The sequence below is a fragment of the Protopterus annectens genome, chromosome 7.part0, assembly GCF_019279795.1.
Source record: "Protopterus annectens isolate FY-2018-M chromosome 7.part0, PAN1.0, whole genome shotgun sequence".
NCBI lineage: Eukaryota > Metazoa > Chordata > Ceratodontiformes > Protopteridae > Protopterus > Protopterus annectens.
In genome coordinates this window covers 1959053071-1959067623 of record NC_056739.1, presented here as the reverse complement: position 1 = coordinate 1959067623, position 14553 = coordinate 1959053071, and the positions used below count along the sequence as shown (strand labels likewise).

Sequence of the window (14553 nt, the reverse complement as noted above, 5' to 3'; positions counted from 1 at the left end):
AGGCTAATGGGGCATTAATTCCCAGGATCTGCTGTCGCTCCCCCTTTATGGAGAGGGATGACTGTAACAGTGTGCCATTTGGTAGGGACAAAGCCTGAGGTAAGGCTGTGATTGAACAGGGCAAGCAGATGTGGTGCCAATTCATTTTGTAGTTTGTGTAGAACACAGCCAGTGATATTATCAGGTCCTATGGATGCTGTATTCTTGACCTTGGACAATGCAGCTCTTACCTGTGGTGCAGAAATGCTGGGGTCTATGTTAAATCATCGAATGCTTAAAAAAGTGAACGGTGATTTATCGAACCCATGTAAGCAAAAGTTTACAATCTCTAACGCTTAGAACAGCGAATCCCCCCCCCCCCCCCAAGAGAAGAAAAATCACTGTTCCACGAAACAAAGATTGTAAAACATTACATAAAGTGGGGGGCTTTGCCCCCACACCCTCTGGGGGTTGTGCCCCCCACACACCCCCATGGAAAGAATTAATTTATATGCCGTTTTGCTATTTTGCCTTTTCGTGCTTTCAAGGTCGATCAAGACACATTCGAAAGAATGCATCTTCGATCATTTAATAGGAACCCAAATGCTGGGTACCTTGTATTTTTTCTGGTATTGTGATTGGGTCTTTGGGGGGGGCGGGTAAAGTTAACATTGAATCTGTCTGCCAGAATGCTGGCTATATCTGTTGGCTCGTTCTAGGAGGTACTATTGTGCAATAACTCGGAGCAAATCTGGGTATAGACATGGAGGTTCTTGATATAAGTATAGAAGACTTTGTGGTTGTTTTTAATAGCTCCTGTAATTCTGCCTTCATACCTAGCTTTAGAGGATTTAGTAAGGGATCTCAAATTTTTGTTGAGGCTTATGAGGGAGGTTTTCCAGTCTTGCGATCTAATATATATAGTATAAAATATTAACGAAAACTACATGTCTCAAAAAAAGGTGATGTATTTCATCTTGCTGTTGTCAGACCCATGCAATGCAACCCGCTGCAACTCCCTAGACACCTTCTCACAGATTCAACCACTTTTATTGCTCACAGTAACACATGTGTATTGCTGCCTCTCTGGCGGTCACTTATTTACTCTGGGCACCTCAGATGTCTGTCTGATCAAATGAATAAATAAATAAATTAAAGGCCACGGTAATCTCTTTTATCTCATTCATTGCTGTTACACACAGTGCAACACATTCCAAGCCCTAACTTGCCTAAGTGTACGCACACACACACATACGGACCCACTAATTACAGACATATTGACTGGTCAAATGAATGAATGAATGAATGAATAAATAATGGCACATGCTTATTTTTTAAATAAATACTCATATGAACAGAATTTGATTGAGACCTTTCCTTTAATATTGTCCTTTATTTACTTATTACACTTGGTTGTTTTATGCTTTATATATGAAAATAGACATCAAGCCTACTTTATGGTAATCAGTACTAACAAGGAGATCCTCTTGGGAATTTTACCTTCCTAAGAGTCACTATTTATCAGTGTTATAACGGACTATGAATGGAGAAGCAAGCTGTGACAAAAAGTTGATAACTACTGCACTGTGGCATAGAGGGATAAAGCCTTAATTATGGCCCATGCAACCCATGTTCAGTTACTAGTCTGGGCATCTGAGGTGCTACAGGAGGACAGGCATGCCTATCCTGGGGGTGGGACACACCATGCATCTGCATGCTTTTTGTGGTACATCCCTGGTGGAGGCTGAGGACACACATGGGGGCATGCTCGAAAACTGGAATAGGTGGGGACATTGGCTGAGTTGCTGCAGAGGTGGGATCATTGGCTGAGTTGCTGCAGAGGTGGGATGATATACTGCATATCCCTATTGTACACTGCCCATGAGATTTACATGTGTGCAATTAGAATTGGGTCTTAAACTGAAAATATTCTGAAAGCAGTATGATGCTGCACCAGATACCTCAATTTCTTCATCAGTCCTGAGCATGGGTCATCATAAGTGCCTGCTAAACCAGGTGGTACTTGGTCAACTATAAGGAGAAGACCATGTGCTGACTGCTTGTATTTTTATTATACAAGGACCACATTTAACACACTTAAGAGTACATGTGGTGACCTTTCACTGTTATTAACCCCTTACTTTTGGTAGCCAGGAATACTCAGCTGAACAGTGTGAATGTTGAGTATTCTCAGTTGTAACATCTTTTTTATTTTAAAAATGGTATGAAAGTGATTTTAAATAAAAACTCTACTTTGGGGCATTCATAAGATAATTATTTGGCTAGTATAGTTGCTGTACTAGCCAAATAATTACCATGTGCCTTCCCATTAAAATCAGTGAACTCTTAAACTAGAAGTGAGAAGTTTTGATAGTTATTAGTATGACTTCTCACCTGAACCCACAAACATAATGGTAGGACGTAGATAGCCAGCCCATGACTTATTTTTACAGCCTCTAAGCACTTGAGATCAATTGTACTTGGCAACCATCTCAGTGCTTTCCCTGCAATCTCTAATCATTTCACTAGGGATTTCTGAAATCAGCAGATGCACCAACCTTCATAAACAATTTTCTTTTGTAGATATGTGCTTTTCTTTCTTTTCTAGTAGGAATATGTGGGCACTGTTAACAGTACATACTACCTGTAGCACAGTACACTTCAATTTTTTTATTCTTTAAACAATTTTTTACCATAATTTATTTATTTATTTTACATTTGTTAACCGGGATGGTCCGACTGGATACATGTCCTTTTTCAGCGGAGGCCCGGGGAGAAAAGCTCCAACAGAGTTACATTGATAATTAGGTACAGTAAATGAGCTGAAAGAACTTAACAAAAACATAGGCTATTTACATACAAGTACAAGACTGCCATTACTGTTTCTGAGATTACTACAAATGTGACATTAATAACATATTAGCAAGGACGGTAGGCAGTATAATGACATAGAGTTAGGATACATATTTCTTTATCACAGTATACGAAGTACTTATCATCTTAGCTAGTTGTTTATGTTTTAGTTAATGGCACAGAGCTAGTCTGGGTTTGAGCAAGGACATGGCCAGTGTGACTTTAAGTGGAGTTTTAGACTATTTTTGAATAGACTTTAGAGGAGTTGCAAGCGTGATGTTATTTGGGAGAGAGTTCCATATTTTACCAGTGGTGTTGACAAATAGCGTGTCACCACCTAGGTTGAGAGATTTAGTTGTTTGGACAAGGAGTCAGTTTGCTGAGCGAAGGCAGCTTAGATTGGAGTAGGGAGTCATTAAGTTTTTTAGTGCTGGGGTATTCTCAGGTTGTTTAAGGATTTTGAAGGCCTCTATGAGTTGGGACTGGTGAAGAAGGTGTGGGAATTCTATCCATCCAAGCTTTTTCAGGTTAGTACAGTGGTGTGTTCTGTAGGGTAGGCCTGTAACGAACCTGGCAATGTGATTATAGCAGGATGAGAGCTTGGCCAGATCAGATTTGTTAAGGTGAGTGAGGACAGGAGAGGCATATAGTAGGGTAGAGAAGAAGGTGTGAACGGGCTGTGGCTGCCCTGGCATTCGGGGTAAGGAAGGCTTTAATTCTATATAGGGTCCCAAGTTTCTTGTTGACTGACTTAATGGCTTGGTTGATATGTATATCAAATCGGAGTTTGTCAATGTTTACTCCTAATAGCTTTGTATAGGTGTCTAGGGAGATGATGGTCCCATTATTGGATTTTATAGTGAAGTTTTCAGTCTGAGATCTGTTGGTTGGGTAGAAGCGAAGTAACTTGGCTTTGTTTGGATTTAAGTTCAGGAGATGGTTGGCAAGCCAGTTTTCGACTTTGGTGAAGCTATGTTGGGTGGTAGTTAGTAGATTTGCAAGAGAGGCATTGGAACATATTATAGTAGAGTCATCTGCATATTGAATGCAGGTGGCTTCAGGGATGACTGTTTGGATGTCGTTTATGAAGACTGAAAAGAGGAGAGGTCCTAATATGAAACCTTGAACTCCTATGGTATTTGGTAGTAGGCAGGAGAGCTTGTTTTTCCACATTACTGCTTGTTGTCTCCCAGTAAGGTAAGCTTGAAACCAGTCAAGGGCTGGAGTATCTAGATACAGGGTTTTTAAAGTATATAGAAGTAACTGATGGTTTACAATATCGAAGGCTTTCGATAGGTCCAGGAAGAGAGCGGAGGATATTTTTTTATTCCGGTTAAGATTAATGTTGTCAGTAAAATAGAGGAGGGCAGTGGTTGTACTATGATGGGGTCTGAATCCATGTTGAGAGTCTGAGTAGTTTATTTTGGGTTAGATAGAGCGTTAGTTGGTTGTGCATGCACTTTTCCATAATTTTGGCAAGTGGTGATAATATGGCTATAGGTCTATAGTTGGATAGTTCTGTGGATGAACCTCCTTTGTGGAGTGGAATAACATAGGATATTTTCCAAATTGAGGGGATTGAGGCCTCTGTTATGGTTCTGTTAATTAGGATTGAGATAGGGTAGGCTACGACATCTGCAGCAATTTGCAGGTATTCAGCCGGCAGAAGATCGGCTGAAAGGGTGGTTGGCTTCAGTTTTTTCAAAAGGGATCTGATAAAGGATGTGGACACTGGCTGGAAGTTAAGAGTGGTGAGTCTGGTGTAGTGTTTATAGAAGTGTGGGGAGGAGAAAGTTGGTTAGCTAATGACTGGATGGTTTCTGTGAAGAAAGTATTGAATGAATTGGCTATATCTTCTTGGCTCTTGTCAGATAATGTTCCTGGGGTCGGAGTAGTGGATTTGCCTGGTTGGAGAAGTTTATGCCTGCCCAGTACTTTTGAGGGTTATTCTGATGTTTATGTTGCAGATTGTAGAAGTAATTTTTCTTATCTAGTATGATGGCTTTTTTAGTCTCATTTCTAAGTTGTTTGAATTTGATACGATCTAGGGCTAGTTTGGTAGTGCGCCATTTATCCCACGCTTTGCCTCTAGCTGTTATTTTGGTTTTGGTGTCTGTTGTTAGCCAGGGTGCTAGTTGAGTTTTAATTCTTATTGAGCGTTTAGGGGCATGTGAGTCAAGTATATTAATTGGATTGGTAATAATTGGATTGAGGTTCCTATAGGAGCAAATTGCAATACATTTCTTTGCCTGATTTTACACCAGTTTTGACAGTCACGCATTGCAGGTTAATACCATTAGTAGCTATCTGGGTGGAGTTGGTCTGTGGTTGAAAGGAAATGACAGGGTGATCAAAAAGTAATCATTGTCGTGGCTTGTTGGGGTGGGGACAGTGCATGGTGTCTGAGGGGTACAATTTTAAATACCTTACTGTGATCATTTGTTTTCACTTTTTTTGCAACCTAACATCAGAGGGGGTACAAAGAAGATGGCTAGCTTTTTGTGGGGACAGATATGAATGCAGCGTATTTGTTCGTGTTTGCTTAGGAAAAGTGTATGTGTCTATAAACCACAAGCTAAATTCATTTTTGAGGCCACTATGCTTTTCTATTTCTTCTCCGTCACAAATCAGACATGTAGAAAAAAAGGCAGTCATGTTTTGGGGAAGGGTGTATATGAAAATAGGGCAATCACAAGATGTATACAAAACAATTATTGCCCCAACTAGTTTTCAGGAATGGTTTGTAAATATAAATCCAAGGACAACAGGTTGAAATACATTATTGCGGTCACTGTACTTTCACTTTTCTTGCAATCAAATAGCAGAGGTGTATACGGAAGGTTGTTTGCATTTTGGCATAGGAAAGGGGAGGAGTGCTGTATCCATTAGCACAAGGAGGCTTCATGATTACTGTTAAAAAATGATATGGCTTGTTTGGGGGCAGTATAGAACTCGAACAACATCAAGTGGAAGTTCCCATTATGCTTTCATTTTCTTCTCAGTGAGATAAATGTACAAAAAGTGGCTATCTTTTGGGGACAGGCAATGTATGAAAATTAAAAGGGTAGCTACACGATTACTGATATGGTTAGTTTGGTGCATTTTTTTTTTGTCAAAGACCAATGTGTCCATTACATTTATACAACTTTTCAATCAAATGTGGCATCCCTTCTCAGAATGTGCAAATTCTACTGTGGCAGTATGTGTTTTCTATCCAAGTATCATATTAGAAATCCCAACATTAATTGTAAATTGCCTTAGCTGTATATGAGAGGTCATATATTTATTCTTCTAACAAACCAGGTATTTCAGAGGGCTTGATTGTCATAATCTGGCACTGTAGGCAGTTGTCTCATAACTGTTTGAACATTGCTTGTAAAACTGAGTGAAACAAATACCCAGAATATATGTGCATTAAGCCCTCAGGAAGCCAGAAGTAAACACTTTAGTTTCAATAGCCAAAGCAACATTTCTGTTACTCCATATATCAAGGACTAGACTCTATCGACTGACAAAGGTGTTGTGTTACCATGTAAATCCATAGTAAGGCACAGTGAAATCCTTCGTGAAGAATTGCATTCATGGGTATGTTATAACCAGTTACCTTATAAGAAGTCCCTAATGTTTTTACAGTAAATTGTCTTAAATTGATATGTGACCTCTTATACAGCTAACAAATAGAGTTTCAGAGGCTGTCGATGTCAGAGTTTGGAACTACATATACTTTTCTATTTGAGGTTTATGTGATCATTACTCACAAGGTCAGATGAACTAATATCCGTGATATATGTGCACTAAGTCCTAATTAGCCCAGAAGTACAAAATTGTTTATTTCACCAGCCAAGGCAACATTTCTGTTACTGTGTACACTGATGAGCTTTTATTCTGTGTAGTTACAATGGCAATCTGTGGCATGTAAACCAGGAATACGGTGCAGTGAAATCCTTGGGGTTAAAATGGCTTTCTTGTATTTTTTAACAAATTGTCTTGAACTGACACATGACTACTTGTATACTGCTATAGAAAATGTAGATACCAGGAACTGAAGAAAACCAATGAATGCTAAAGTTGACAAACCCTTGATTTTGCTACTTGGATTTACTGTTATCCTGCACCCCAGCATTTCCACGAACTTGCGGTTTGTCAACTTTAGCACTCATTGCTATAGAAAATGTAATGTTCCTTGAGGCTTTTGTTGTTTTATTGTGTCAGTGGAACGGATTTCCACCTGGGGGGACTATATGCCCTCTGCTCACACAATCAGATGAAATATATAAACAGAATATATGTACATTATCTTCTCATTAAAGAAGTAAAATTTTATGTCACCATCCAGTCAACATTTCTGTTACTTTATATATAGGGTGAGACCTACGTTCAGTCCATGTGTTTTCATGTAAATCAGGTTAGAGATAGTGAACCCCCTGGGGATAGAGTAACACTATTGGGTGTATTATACACCCAATTATCTTATTCAATTTCCCTGAATTTTTTGTGATCTGCCTTTGTGGAGTGAATAAAAGTCTTTTGATATACTACTAGTAAATCCAGTGTTTCAGAAGGTGTGGTTACAATTTGGCACTATACTTTGTGTCCATCTATGGACTATTTTACCTCTGTTCAAAAGGCTGGTTGAAACTAATGATCAGTAGATGTGTGTTCTAAGTCCTTGTCACATCAGAAGTAAAATTCCTATACATTTCATTACAGACAGTATGTTTCACTTTTATAAAATGTCACGACTACAATGCTGTGGTTTTATTAAGGAAAGGTGTTTATCTCTCATGCAACAATGAGCTTAACTGATATTGCAGATGTAGAACAGAAACACTGGGTTCATTTTACAGCTGGTTGTTACTACCTTAAAGATTCATAATAAAATATGAAAAGAGGACTGAGAGAATGTTTCATAGATAGGTGCCAGAAGCTTTGGCTCATATGTCTTTTTGGCCACAGTCTGATATTTCCATTGTTGTTGATCTTCTGAATTTCTGTTTTGCATGCAGAGTACAGTAATGGCCTAAAATACTTTTTGAGGGATGTGTCATTATATTAGTAGTAAAATAATCATTATACTTTTTCCATTTTCAACATGTTAGCATGCCAAATAGTTAAGTAAGTAATGAGGGGATCAAATTCAGTGTAGTGCTGCTTTTGAATGCCTGTAATGGTAGAATATGGTTCTTGTTTAATTTTCCAATTGATCCTACTATTACTCTTGAAAATGACATTGTGAAATCTAAAAGGAGGGCTGGGATATGGCCTTGTACAAACAGATGCAACAGCAGTATGTTTTTAGTGGTTCTCAGTTCTAGGCAGGGTCAAGGGGAATTCTACCAAGGTCTTGGCTTCTTCAGTGGCTTTTTTTAAAGGGATGGACTCTTGCTGTATTCTAGAGGATACTACTTAGTCCACTGTACATACTTTCACAATGTACTACAAACTAGACTCCTTCTCCAGGTCCAAAGTAAGCTTTTCTAGGACCATTCTCTAGCGGCTGCTGAACCCTGGACCCTCTTCCTTCCTTCTCCCAGTCCTTGTAAGGCTTGGTATTCTCCCCATGTAACTTAGGCCACTGCAACAGTGATCTTATGATGAACATAGTATAGTTGTGTAAGTAGACTTACCAAAACAAGAGATGTTCAGATAGATCACTGTTGTAGTGGCCACACACTCCCATCATCCCCTTATACTCTTGTGATTTTGTTTGCCGGGGTGATGACCTTCAGTTTTATATACCTAACAGTGACCTGTTTGAGGGCTCTAGCCTCCCTTCTTCTGTTGACATGAAAACTATGGAGAGTTTAGCACCCAAACCGATTTTCACCCTGCTGTACTATAGTCTTCAATGGTCTGGGCACATGGAAGGTGTCCTTATCTTTGAAAGGGTCAACTGTTACATCCTGGATGGTTATAACCCATAAAGCTTTGGCTACTGCAGCAGTGATCTAATTATTTTTTTTTGTTGTTTTGACTGCACTTTTTCAGTCTGGTAAAGCTCAATTTGCAGCTGACACATTGATGACTGTACTCAAGCAGCATAAACATTTTTAATTGTTAATTAGGGTCTATTGTATAATGTGACACAAAGCTGATCCCAGTGCTACCCCCTTATTGTGGTATTCAGACACTTGCATGACACAGCAAAATAATCAGCAGTAATGCTTTTCTGATTATATAAATTCAGATATACAGAAAAGTTTGAGTTGCACCAACCACTGACTGAATAGACCATTTGTTATACGTCCTGGCAAAAAAAGTTTCGGCCTAATGTATTTGTTAAAAGTGAACTCTACTTGCCAATTTCTACAAGAGTTTAAAATTTCTATTCAAAGTTAACACATTATTACAACTTAACATTTAATAGAACAACAAACCATCACAAAAAAAAACTATTTACAATAGTGTATATAAAAAAAGTCTGTTGGTTACAAGAAAAATGTATTTATATGCTAATTAACATAGCTGTTGGAAATTTTCTAAATCAATGTTTTTATAACATTAAATTCATTTTTAACCGATTATTATATTCAGAGTAACCTTGTGTGTTCTCATCTTAATAGTGATCAATTTATTCTGACATGCAATGTTTGCAATATTTGTAAATTCCATAAATGAGGGAGTAATTTCATTTTTTTAAACTTCTCTTATAATGTCTAAAAGAATCCAGAGAAGAGGATATTATATTCTGGGAACACTTCCAGGAATTGGAGCATTATATAAAACTGCTTTAGATAAATATTCTGCCCATATAGCTTGCAAAAAGCCATTGACTTTTACCAAAAAGGTTGTAAGATTTCACAATCAAAAACCATGAGTTACCAATCGGCTTGTAGCATAGATTTACACCTTCAGCATTTAACTTCTTTTTTATGCGTATTTTAATGTACAAGGAGTAATAAGGGTTCTACATACAAATTTCCATAAAAATAATTCTCAACATGCAATGTTTTTGTGATGGTAACAAACTTAACTTTTTATCAACTTCAGATAAGTTTGAATGACTTAATGACAAGTAATCTCAGTAATCATTTTATATCAACTTTTGTATCCTTAAGCTTTACATTCTAGATAAGTATGATTTTCCTGAATCATTTTTAAATAAACATTAAAATAAACAATCAGTAAATGGTGGAAAGTTATTCCTTATTTCCTTATATTGTGTATTAATTCAATGTTAAAATGAATGTATTGCCTATTAGTTTGTATAATCAACCAATGGTCCATATCAATGTCATATTTATTTATTACAAAATCAGAAGAGTAATTTTGTTCCATTCCTAATTTAACTAATATCAAACCTTGAACTTTTAAACTCATCATTTTATTGAAATTAGAAGTATTAGTAAGATCTTCAGTAAAAGCTATGGGAAGTATTGTAAATAACTAAGATTTCAACCAGGGTTCTTAAAAATACAGAGACTGTCGTAAGTTATACTATTATCATTATTCACCTAGATAATCTCATAAAACTTTTCCACCTAGTCAGGTAATTGGAATTTATCCATAAAGCTACAGTTTTTATGATGTATACTAAGGCATATACTTCCATATCCAGGAAACATATTCCACCATTCTTCCAATCAATCATATGATATTTTAAAGCCACTCTACAATTATTTGGAAACCAGAAGAATTTTAAAAGGACAGAATTAAATTGTTTACTAAATCCTATAGAGGAAAAAGAGAAGTATTTAGAATAATATATAATTTGTCAAAATAATCATTGTAATTAAATCTTACACAAAAAAAAAATCTTGTTCCACTTAATAAAATGATTTCATAGAATCCAAAATATTATTATAGTTGATTGATGGATACTTCATTAGTTTATTGCCCCAATATACTCATTAATGTTCTTTAATGGCTCTCTTAATTCTTTAGTTATTAATACGATATTCATTTTACTACCTTTAAAAAGTAAAATCCAATACAGATTCAACAAATTTCAAGGAATTGCATAAATAAATTTTAGCTTCATCATTATTACCAACTGTCAATAAAATATCCACAAAGAGATGGATTTTAGATGTATAATCATTTATACATTTATTTTAAACACAACTATTTCTAAATTTGATCTTATAAAATTAGCAAAGGGTTTCATCACCAAAGCAAATAAGGGAGACCATGAACAGCCTTGTTTTGTTCCTTTTTGCAAATCTTCACTGGTTGGGAAAAATAGTCTAACTTAACTTTAATACTTTCCTATTGTCTAATTATTTCTACTTCCCTGTGTGTGTGTGTGTGTGTGTAATGTGTATATATAGTCTAACTTAACTTTAATACTTTCCTATTATCTAATTATTTCTACTTCCCTGTGTGTGTGTGTGTGTATGTATATGTATATATATATATATATATATATATATATATATATATATGAGGGCAGATGAAAGATCACCACAGACAAATACTCTGTATAATCCAAAAACAGTGTTGACTACAAAGGCATAAATCTCTTTAATGTCCAAAAGCAATAATGAATGACTCCCAGGAGCATGATGGCTGATACAAACGTCTTTATTGCAAACTTAAAGCACAGCAAAAATAAAAACAAAGTGAAGATGAGTTCTATCGGACTTAAAGTCCTTCATATCTCACACTCAATCACTATTGCCCTTTTATAGCGAAAGGGGCCAATAATATTCCAGGTCAAAGGTCATATTTACAGAAATACATCTTTTAAAAACATATAAGAACTCACTACAAAAATAATCACTATAAAAGTGAATATTCACTTCTCATATAATCAAATATAAACAAAAATATTAATTAAAATGTCAAAAATAAAATAACACACAACCTTGATCATCTAATCAAATTATACAATGGCTCGAATGAACCAAACCAAAAAGTATAAAAGATAACTGTATATTGGTTAAAGATTGTCAAGCTTGCTCCTCTAATCAAATCATGATCTCAGCGTAACCTTCTTAGTTTTATAATAAACATAAATCATCAATCTTATTTTTATATTGTCATTAAAAATAGATGGTCTCATTATGTGAATGGTGTCATCGATGATAAATACACTGCAGACATCCCCTTTGATATAAGGATGTAGATTTAGCATGTGCAACCTAAGCCCTTGGTGATTTATGTACTTGTACAACTTGAACCAATCGGAATTAAGGTACAACGTAAATAAACCAATACAAACATTCATATCCTGCTGGCTCCGTGTTTGTAAGTACAAATCAAAATTCAAATTGCAAACTCCTAAAACCAATAAAAAGGCAAGTTGCGAGATTTTGACAAATCTAGTATACATCGAATGAAACTCACAATATACAGAGTCCCAGTTAAATTCCTTACCCATTGGCTCCATGCAAATAGCACATAGTTTAAAGTCTAAAGCACAGGCTCCCTTAAACACCAATAAAAAATAAAGTTACAGAATTTTAACCAATCATATATGTGTTCACGAAGCTTATCAAATGACAAGTAAAACTCCTAATTTGTTTGACATCAGCCTGTCGGCCCAGAGGAATCTTTATATAATTATCCATCTATTAAAACTTTCACAAATTTACTAAAATTAATGTGAATGATAATAGAGTAAAGTGACCAATGTGATTGAAACAAATTTTAGCATGCATCTGAAATGAAGACAGTCAGTATACATGTAACCAATCAAAACTGGATTTGCCAAGTACTGACCAATAAAATCAATCCATCCTCATAATGTAAATATGTAATATTATAACAAGCAGAAAAGAATACCTGTATATTCACAGCGAAAAATAAAACTTGTACTATATTAAACATCTGCCCAATGATCTAAAAAGCAATAGCTCCAGTAAAATCTTTCCATAATTCTTGTTTTTCTGATGGGAAATAACAGCCTTAAGTGTTAGCAATCCACATCAGATGGATCAAAATTCTTATGAAATGGCATGTCTGATAATATCAAATATTTACAATACAAAACAATATGATATACTAAACAGGAAAACCAAAGGTTGAGTTATTTTATTTTTAACAACATTGTAAACAATGTTTTTGTTTGTTTGATTATATGAGGAGTGAATATTCACTTTTATAGTGATCTCTTATTATATGTTTTTAAAAGATGTATTTTTGTAAATATGACCTTTGACCAGGAATATTATTGGTCCCTTTGACTGTAAAAGGGCTCTAGTGATAGATCTGATGAAGGAATTTAAGTCCGAAAATGCTCATCTTCACTTTATCATTTTTATTTTTGCTGTGGTTCAAGTTTGCAATAAAGATGTTTTTATCAGTCATCGTGCTCCTGTGAGTCATTATTGCATTTGGACAATTAACAGATTTATGCCAGTAACTGCAGCATTGGTAGTCACCGTTGTTTTAGGATTATATGGAGTATCAGCTTAATAATATAAGGTAAAGAATTTTGACCAAAAGTAAGCAGAATAATTTCCAGAGCCCTTGTCACTGAAATAAACAACTCAGAATCTTAATAAAATTCACCAAGGCTAAGTTTGAAGCTAAAATAGCTATCTAAGTCACAGATAATCACAAGCCATTTTTAGTTGTATTCATAATCTCCCAAACACAATGCCGCAATGCATTGAGCTAATTGTGAATTATGTTACTTACACTGAGGCTGAAATATATAGCAAATCTGCTGGCCGATAAATTCAGCTCAAATTTTAGCCCCCCCTCTCCCGCCTTTTGTCTTTACTTAAAATATGCCTGCAAGTGACTCAACTCCAGATATCACACAAGACCATCTTAAATGGCATGATGTATGATTTAGCCACACCCTAACAATAATGTTCAATCTCAGCCTTCATACAAGTTTGTTACTAAGTGACTGAAGAACCGCTACAGTCATTCCCCTGCATAAGGGAGGACATTCCACAGACCCAGGAAATTACAGACTCCTAAGTCTGACCAGCCTGATAGGGAAAGCCATGAAAAGACTTGTCATGGAATTTATCAGTGAGGAGATAGGGACCCTCCAAACACTAGGCCTGTTTTGGTTTGGATTTGTTAAGGGCATTATATATATGTGTGTGTGTGTGTATATATATATATATATATATATATATATATATATATATTTATATATATATATATATATATATATATATATGTGTGTGTGTGTATGATGTATGTATATATAATGTGCGTATGCTTACTCAACCTGGTAGATTATTATTTTTTTTTTTTTAAAAGGTCACCAAAGCAAAGGATGAAAGCAAAATGGTAATAACCCCCTATGTCACCTGCTGGATTGCAAAGTGGCTCACAGATGGGACACATTAATCAAAATAGAAGTTACCTCCACAAAGAGACAAGTCGCCAGTTTTGGGACCTCTGCTGTTTGGCATCCACATTTCTGAAGTGAAAAACAATACCAAAGAGCTCGATGTGACAAATTTTCCAGATGACTGTAAGCTAGGAGCAGTCAATGAATTCCCAAATGAATTGGCCATCCTGCAGGAAGGACTGTCTCAAATAAATAACTGATGTCAAAGTCAAGGTCTGAAACTAAATGCCACAAAATGCATTACTGTATTTTTTGAGAAGTCCTTTATCCCAGGGGAACTACCACATTGACAATACTCCCCTAAGAGTTGACCCACTTGTTCTGGATTTAGGAACTTATGTGAGCAGTGACATGTGTCTCTTGTTATAGGAAAGTCCTTCTATATTGCACAATTTATAAAAATTTTTTTAATTATTATTTCAAATTATATTTTGTTTTTTTTTTTTATGTGTGTTTTTTTT

At 35.8% G+C, this 14553-nt stretch overlaps 1 protein-coding gene across 3 annotated transcripts in view; it reads left to right on the top strand.

Annotated features, from left to right (window-relative positions):
- The window catches only part of CHD2 (chromodomain helicase DNA binding protein 2), a 3702317-nt gene that overhangs the window by 287442 nt on the left and 3400322 nt on the right, over positions 1 to 14553 (top strand). The window lies entirely within an intron of this gene.